Source organism: Hemicordylus capensis, chromosome 2 (genome assembly GCF_027244095.1).
Source record: "Hemicordylus capensis ecotype Gifberg chromosome 2, rHemCap1.1.pri, whole genome shotgun sequence".
Taxonomy (NCBI): Eukaryota; Metazoa; Chordata; class Lepidosauria; order Squamata; family Cordylidae; genus Hemicordylus; species Hemicordylus capensis.
Genome location: NC_069658.1, coordinates 403778546 through 403786665, shown reverse-complemented (window position 1 = coordinate 403786665; position 8120 = coordinate 403778546). Strand labels below are relative to the sequence as shown.

The following is an 8120-nucleotide window of genomic DNA, read 5'->3' as shown; positions in this document are numbered from 1 at the left end:
GCATGCCAGAATATAAAACAGGTACTGTATATTTATGTAAATATGCATTAGCAGAAACATTTCAACATGCAACTTAACATATCCCCGTTCCACATTCCCCACTCCTCCCACCCTCTGTCTCTAAAGCACCCGGCACAGGTCATGATCACACTCAGCCACCTGGTGCAGTGTGGGCCAGTGGCAACCCCACCGCCCAGGATAGACTAAAGGGGATTTGGGGGGCCCCAGGGGTGTGTGGAGGCCCTGGACCTCACCCCCAAAGGCCAGGGGTAAAGAGCACCAGTGGCTGAGCTATGCCCCTAAGGGGAATATCTCCCAGTGCTCGCACACGTAGTCTCCTATCCAAATGCAAGCCAGGGCAAACCCTGCCTAGCAAAGGAGACCATACCACAAGACCAGCTCTCCTCCACGAGAGCACTGCACAATGGGGGTTATCCTTTTGCAGGCAATCTAATGCTATCAAGATCTGGCTTTGTGAAGATCATTATCCCAAGCACTGCAGCAGCTGTTTAGGCTACAACCCTCATTCATCGTACGGTCAAAGAGTGAGTAATAATTTAAGCTAGATGGGTTGAGGCTTGCAGTCATGGGTGTGCAGCCATAAAACAGTCTGACAATATGCCCCAGCAAGGATCCCCATCCACTGGGAAGAGAGAGAGTGAATAGAACTGTATAGCCATTTCTGGGGAAAGCTCCAAGTTGCCCCAACCTTGCCAATATTTTGCTTGTCTATTTCTGGTCATGCCACTGGCCAGGATCTGCCATGGCTTGCATGGAACGGGACACCATTTCTATGCATCTGTTAATAACAGCGTCACATTGGAAAAGGAAATCGGATACATGCCATCCTTCCTGCAAGTTTTCCTTGTTCCACTGGGGACTTGTCTCTCGATCTGGGCAAAAGTCAAAAGAAAAATGGCTCAAGCCGATCTCCCCTGTAATGAGGGCATGGTCAGCAATAGAAAATAGAGGCTCATGATTGGCAGGTAGTGCTTGGGAGTGGCAGGGAACCAGCGGAGGGGCTGACTGCGGACATACCTTGCTTTGAGAGCTCATTTTCTTTGGTTTGGGATTAGGCTCTGATCATTCATGTAGCCCAAGCCGGGCTATGGAAGCAACGAAGCATGATGTGGCACACCCTGATTGGATTTCATGTCTGCTCGTGACAGCAGACATGCAGTGAGATGGACAGAGGAGAAGCTGTTCTGATAACGAAGCACTGCTGCAGCCTAGCGCCCATGGTGGACACCTGGATGGGCAGATTAAAGAGAGAGAGAGAGAGAGAGAGAGAGCTCTCCTGCAGGAAGGGCCCATGGCTGGGTTAGTAGCAGCCTGCCAAGGACCCCAAACTTTGTGAGCAGCAGCAGCAGCAAGCTGCTGGGGGCTTCCTGCGAACGCACAACTGCTTACAGTTTGCTGGGGGCTGCTTAAAGGGCAGGGCTTGAGTCCTTCCCCATGCTGTGTGCAGACCGTTTCGAAATGCATGGGGAAGTGCCATCACTGGGTAGGAGAGAAGACCGGCCAGCATGCCTGCTCTGCCTCCATGAATCGGGAGGGGAGGCATCTGGGCTGCTTCTTTCTTTCTTTCCCAGACACACTCTCACCTGCTGCACTCCATCTGCCACAGGGGGGGCACAGAGCCAATGAATGTAGGATTCGACTATGTGGGACTCTGAGGGCTCCAGGTTGCCTGCATACGAAGGGACAGCCAAGTGCTTTCTCTTTCACTCTCTGCCACTGGATGAGGGGGGAGAGAGAGAGGGAGGGAGGGAGGGAGGGATGTTGCTTGGCTGTATTTCCCATAGACTGGGTTTTCCAAGGCTACCACCTGATGGGTGTTTTAGTACCGTCTTAATGCTCTGTTTTAAATCTACATTAAGGTTGCCACCTGACTAGTTTTATATTGGCTTGGCTTAACTATTCTTCCCCCCCAGCCATCCTTCCCTGGATTCTTAAAAAGCTTGGCCCCAGTGCTAGACAATAAGTTTGCATAAATTTTACTGGATTAACATACACAAATGAGTCCTGCCCCCCCCCTTTCTCTTGAAGAGGTGGTAACCATAACATACATAAATGTAATAAATTAGCAGTTGGCTGCCATGGAGATGTGGTTATAGATGTAGGAGTCTGCCACTGGCAAATTGTGCTCTAAGGAGCTCAGAACCGGGGGTGGGGAAGCATCCTTGCTCTTAAAGATGCCTAGAAAACCTTGATTGCAATATAAAATGGAAAGTATACAAATCTGCTTTCCCCCCCATTTCATATGTTGGGGTTCCCCATTGATATAGAAGAGGGACTGAGGCAAGGCTAGGGAAGAGGGGTGGCCATAGCGAAAGAGGACAGCTGGGGCAGAAATGGAAGGTCATGAAATCAGACACCCTTTCCATGAAATGGAAGGGGAAATGGTCTTCACCCCTGGAAACATGGGAGACTCAACTGCTGTTACTCACTGTGTCATGTCTGAATCCTGCGTTCTGCAGCCATGAGGCCTGGCCACCTTCCCATCCTTTATTCTGAACAAGCCACCAGGTTCTTCATGAGAGCACCAGAATCAAGGTGCATATAAGCCCTGTACAGACATAATGTTGTGCAAGTGTATAGCTGTCTGCACTTGTCCATGTCTCTGTGTGAGTGACTGCACCAGCATTCATTTCAAAAGTGAAGCTGCACACAGGCCCCTCAGACACAGGGCACAGATAAGAAACTTAACTGCCGTGCTCGTGTTCAACATGTGTAAATAACTGTACCTTTGTACAGACCTGCACCTACTATGCGCACTGTGCACTCGTCATTTGAGTGTTGAGCATAGCGTGTGGATAGGTCATGAGGAGTTCTGCACTGTCTGCCCCAAGCTGCAGTCAGGGCTGGCTCCACGTTTGAGGGGGTGCTTGGCAAAAGGGCCTCCATGGCCCCTTTCTACAGAGCTGGCCCTGTCACTCCACCACCAGCACACTAAAGCTATGGGCACAGAGGTGGTCACAGGGATCAGCAGTGGATCCTTCAGAGGGCCTCTCCTGGGCCCTCAGCAGCTGCCCAACTATTATTAATTATTATTATTATTATTATTATTTTGCATTTATATCCCACTCTTCCTCCAAGGAGCCCAGAGCGGTGTTCTACATACTTAAGTTTCTCCTCACAACAACCCTGTGAAGTAGGCTAGGCTGAGAGAGAAGTGACTGGCCCAGAGTCACCCAGCAAGTCTCATGGCTGAATGGGGATTTGAACTCGGGTCTCCCCGGTCCTAGTCCAGCACTCTAGCCACTACACCACGCTGGCTCCTCCTAGTCCCAGACCCGTTGCCAGGCGTCGCTAGGGGAGAGGGGGTCCGTGTTCACCCCTCTCCCCGGAGGCCCCTCGGAGTGAGGGAGATCATGAAGAAAATAGGGAGGGGTGGAGCTACACCCCAGCAGCCCTGAATGTAGTCCATTTTAGTCTCTCTGCTAGGTCTAGCACTGAATAACTTTAGGAATTCCTAGTTATCCAAACTACCTGACTGTGAGACAAACTGACAACCAGGTTTATTAAAGGATCAGAAAAACATGGATCTCTGTCATGGGCATCCGGGGAGGGGGGCAAGAGGGGGCAATTGCCCTACCTTGGATTGAGCCAAGCCCATTGAGTTTAATATGGTTTACTCCCAAGTAAGTGGGTATAGGGTTACAGCCTTTGACATCTTCCCCCCGCCGCCGCCGCTGGAAACGTCTTTCAGCCACCTCTGATCCTTACCCTCTTACAGACATCCTTCCCATGCATTCTTATGGATGCGGTGGGATTTTAAATAATGTTATTGGCTGTGGATGCAGAACCTGGAGGATGGTAGATGTGTTTGATTTATTAATCAGGAATAAGAGGTTGTGATCTTGTACATGCGCCCAGGAGCTCTCTGACTCAATGTCTCAATAACAGGCACACAAAATGTTCCCAAGCCTGCAGAAACAATTGTTTTTCTTGAAGGTGTCCTTGTCCGACTGATTCTAGAAAAGCCCATGTTTTCTGTAGGAGACAAAGCTTGTCACAGTATCTGAGGGATACTAGCTGCAATCCTAAGCATACTGACAAGGAAAGAAACCTTGCCAAACACAGCGAGCTTACTTCTGAGCAAATATGCTTAGGATTGGGACATACTTTGAAAGAACACCCCCACAGCATAACCTTCAATAGGTAGCAGCTTACTTCATCAGGTGCAGAAACCTGCAGAAATGCATGCCACAAAGTCTCCAAGATGCTACAGCAATTCCACCCCCCCTTTCCCATTATATGGTAGAGTATTTATACTTTGGCAGCCTAGCTACATCTGAGGGTGGCTGTGCATGAGCACGCACAAGCGATTTCTGGTAAAATCCAGCACTGTCACATGCATTGATTTGGGGGAGTGGAAGAGATCCCAGGTGCAAACATTGGAAAAGCTTTGTCAAAGGTAAGGCAGCAGTAATACAACCCAGTGGCCACCTTGGTGGCTCATATGGCCATCAGAAAAGCTGCTATGTGCCAAAATGGTCTTCAATCGGGGGGGGGGCAAAAGTAAAGGGTGGGTGGGGGAGGGGGAAGGGGAGGAAAGGGAACGAGAAGGTACAAGTGGACATTTGCCAGTGTGTGCGTGCCCTGTCTTTACCCAGGTGGTAGCAAAAGCTGCCAGTGCCAGCTTTCCTCTCCCCCCTCTTCTCTCCATTGACATCCGTCACAGTACAGCTCTAGCCAAATTGGCTGCATTTGATTGTTCACTTGTTAACTTGCTTAGTCGGTGACTCCTTAGATCGTGGCGTTGGAAGGAATCCCTGCCAGGCTGCATATTGGGGAGGGAGGGGCAGGATGATCACGGGGTGCATGCGAGGGAGGCTTAACTATTCAAAAGCTGGTGAAAAGTCGATAATCTGATGGCTGCCGTCGCCTCTCTAAGCCTGAAGAGCTGCTGCATTTGGGCGGATTGGGAAATAACTGTTGCTCCCCACCACCACCACCCCCACTTTGGAAGGCGGAAGGAAGGTGAGAAGCTGGGAAATCTGAATGCATCTCCTACCTACCCACAGCAGGCAGGCATCCTGTACAGCGCAAAACACCAACTTCTTCCGGGGGGGGTGTCTACTGAGAGGGTATATGGGGCAAAACAAGGGAGGGGACCGAAAGTAAAGAACAGAAACAAAAGGGGGGGGATAAGTTGGACAGAAACAGGGAAATTCTGTTTTGATAGAATCGCCGCTACCCGCCTTGAGCACATGGGATAGGATGGGCTATACCTCTATAGCTGAATTAGGGGTAAGCTTGGCTATGGTTGTACAGCGTGTTAGGAAAGCTGCAAAGGTGAACAGTGTTGTCGGATGGGCATGGCAACAGAGCTATTTCTGCGCGACAGGGGCGTCGCTGTGCTGAAGGAGGTCGGGCATCGCCTCAACCTTGGGACTTAGTTTTGTCTACCGCACTTGAATCATCTGGTACCCATCAACTCATTTGATTCTATCCCATTTGGATCTACCCGCCTCTTCGCCATTAGCCCAGGAAGTAGGGCATTCATTTCCTAAATAATTTAGCGGCCTTGGCCCGAACTTCCCAAGTGGGAGCGTGGCCGATTTGGTGTACTGCCACCCAGTGGCGGGAAGCAGAAGAGTTCGGTTCGGAAGGAGAAGTAGGATCGCATCGCACCAAGCACAATAACGGGTTGCTGCTGGCCCATGGTGTGCTTAGGGCTGCAATCCAGCCTCAGTGTGTTAGTAAGCTGTAGGGGTCAGGCGTAACCACTCAGCTTGATCCACGTGTCGTGTGCTCAGGCATCCTGCGCTTTTTCTGGCTTTATTTTAGCAGGGCCATTTCTCCCCGCGGGTTCTATCCTGAGGCCTACATATGGTGGTGGCGGGTCAAGGGTTTTTCTTGGGGGTGGCATGGAGGTAATCCATGGCCATTCGTTTTGTTAAGTAAGGGAGAGGGTCAGGCGCTCGCCCATTTCATCCAGCCTGGATAAAAGGATCTGGCGGTGGGCGCAAACCGCAGCGTTACACCCTCAGAGGATTCAATAACTTGGTCATAAAGGGAAATCCCCAGAAACACTCCAACTGAGTCGTATGGGCCCCAGGTATATGGTTGGCTGCTGAATTCTATGGATCTGCTCCACTTGCCGGCTTGGAAGGGCTTGTATTACACAGCACAGTTCCCTACCTCTCACCACCAAGATTGGATACTGTGCAGCAGGGGATGCAGATACCACCACCCCCACTAGCATTTAAAGAGTTCCCCCCTCATTTTACAACTCCCCGCCCCCAGACCTAATAACTTATGTCCGCTGACGCGTCTTTGCCCCCCCCCCGCCCAAAAAAGTGAGGAGCTGATCCTCAAGCCTTCCCTAGTCAGCACCCCTGCTGCTGAAGTGAGCTACTGCTCTCCGGCTCTCCTCATTACCTGCACCTCCTTACCCCTACGGTTTGTTGGAAGGGCAGAGAAACGCGGTCTCTGCTTATTGCCTTGAGATTTGGGTGAGGCTCCCCAAATCTATAGTCACAGTCCTTGCCCCGCGTCCTGACATCCCGACAACCGCCTAGATGCCAGTCTGTGCAGGGCTATGCTACGGGGCATTATAGCCCTTGGCTTGAGGATCGTATGGTCCCAAAGCGTCCTCGTTATAGCCTTGGCTAGCCCTGGACATTTTGATGCAGCTCCCGCACTTTGATGATGCCAGGTCTGAAGCTGGCACCGTCTGCGCCTCTTTAGCTTTCCAGCCTTCTTGGGAGGGAGAAAGGAAAGAGTTAACTGCGCTAAGGTGGCGAGAACAAAAGGGAAGGCGAGTAGCCAACGGGAGCGCGAAGTTTCTTTTTAGCACCCTCTGGTTGGCTGCGAGTCGCCCAATGGCTGGAGAGCGTCGGCTGCCTGTCCGGTCCCACGTGGGGGGAATGAGATTAGAGGCTGGTATTTATTGGCTGGCTGGGGGCCCCTTCATTGTTCAAGCCTGTCTCGCTGCCAACCCGGGGCCCTGCGCGCGTCGCCCTTCATCAATCAGCCTGCGTGTGAAAATAGCACATTTCTGACACTCCCTAACTCACTGCTTAACAATGTTAATGCGCCTAAATGTTTGGAGAAGGTGCCTGCTTAGCCGTAGCTCGGGATATTTAAAGGCGCAAAGTCCTTGCAGTGGGGAATGCCCCTGAATGCGGCCAGATCTGTGGGGGCGTGCTCCTGCCTGGTTGGACGGACGGGGGTGGAGGGAAGCGGACACATCTCTCCGCTTCCGAATCAGCTAGAGTTCCATTGCACTGAGAGCTCTCGTGAGAACGCCGTCGCTGCCTAGGCTGCGTAGGAGACTGAGAGGGTTTGTCCAGGCACACGTCTTTAGGCAGAGGGGCCGGTCGCTCTTTTGCCTTTTTATCCCAGGCATCAGGGTATAGTATGTAGTGAGACAGTTGCCCATCGCAGCGGCTGGTAGTGGGAAGATTTACGCACTTACCCTGTGCGATGCTGTACATGATTATGCAACTATTTGTCTGCGGATGGACGCACGATCTTGTAAGCAAGCTATAGCAGAGCGGAGAGAGGATGGGATTTTACCAATGCGGGTAAAATCACCAGCATTGTGAATATAATTTGCAGATGTCACTTCCCCTTGACTTCAGTAGCCCGCAAAGGGAGCACCTCTTATCAAATTTCCTGGCTGCAGATGTAAATCAAGCACGTAGGGTTGCCACTTTCTTTGATGGCAGGGCTCCTGTGCTTTTAACTGCTGCGTGGCATGCAGAAATGCAACACCTCGAGCTTCACTCATGACTGCATCTCCATGTTGGAGACAAGTTGTGCCTGTTGAATGTCTGCCTGGATTTCTGCCACAGGTGACCTGTCAAAAAGGGGTAGTGACTTTATAAAGACATCTTCACCAATCAGCCTGTGGAATTTCATTTTGCAGTACATTTGCAGTACATGTAGGTAGCTAGTCCTTTTGAAATTCTGGAGCCCTTAAAATAACCTTTAATTGTCCATGTTTTCTTTCTCTGTAACCAAGGGAATTCTGAGTACGTGCAATTTCCTATCTGACTGCAAAAGTCAAGGTTTTCTGTTGGATTTCCAGATTCTGTAGTCATGTGGTGTGTACCCAAATGTATATAAAACAGCATTCCATTCAAGACACTCTAACACTGCCCTCC

General features: G+C 50.8%; 1 long non-coding RNA gene across 1 annotated transcript; it reads right to left on the bottom strand.

The window, feature by feature from the left end:
• Positions 1-1402: 1402 nt before the first annotated feature.
• Positions 1403-6694, bottom strand: LOC128346418 (uncharacterized). The gene is made up of 3 exons (XR_008316952.1): positions 6391-6694; positions 2451-2569; positions 1403-1737 (listed from the first exon to the last, which is right to left on the bottom strand). It is a non-coding gene; the product is annotated as an uncharacterized LOC128346418 (long non-coding RNA).
• Positions 6695-8120: the final 1426 nt, after the last annotated feature.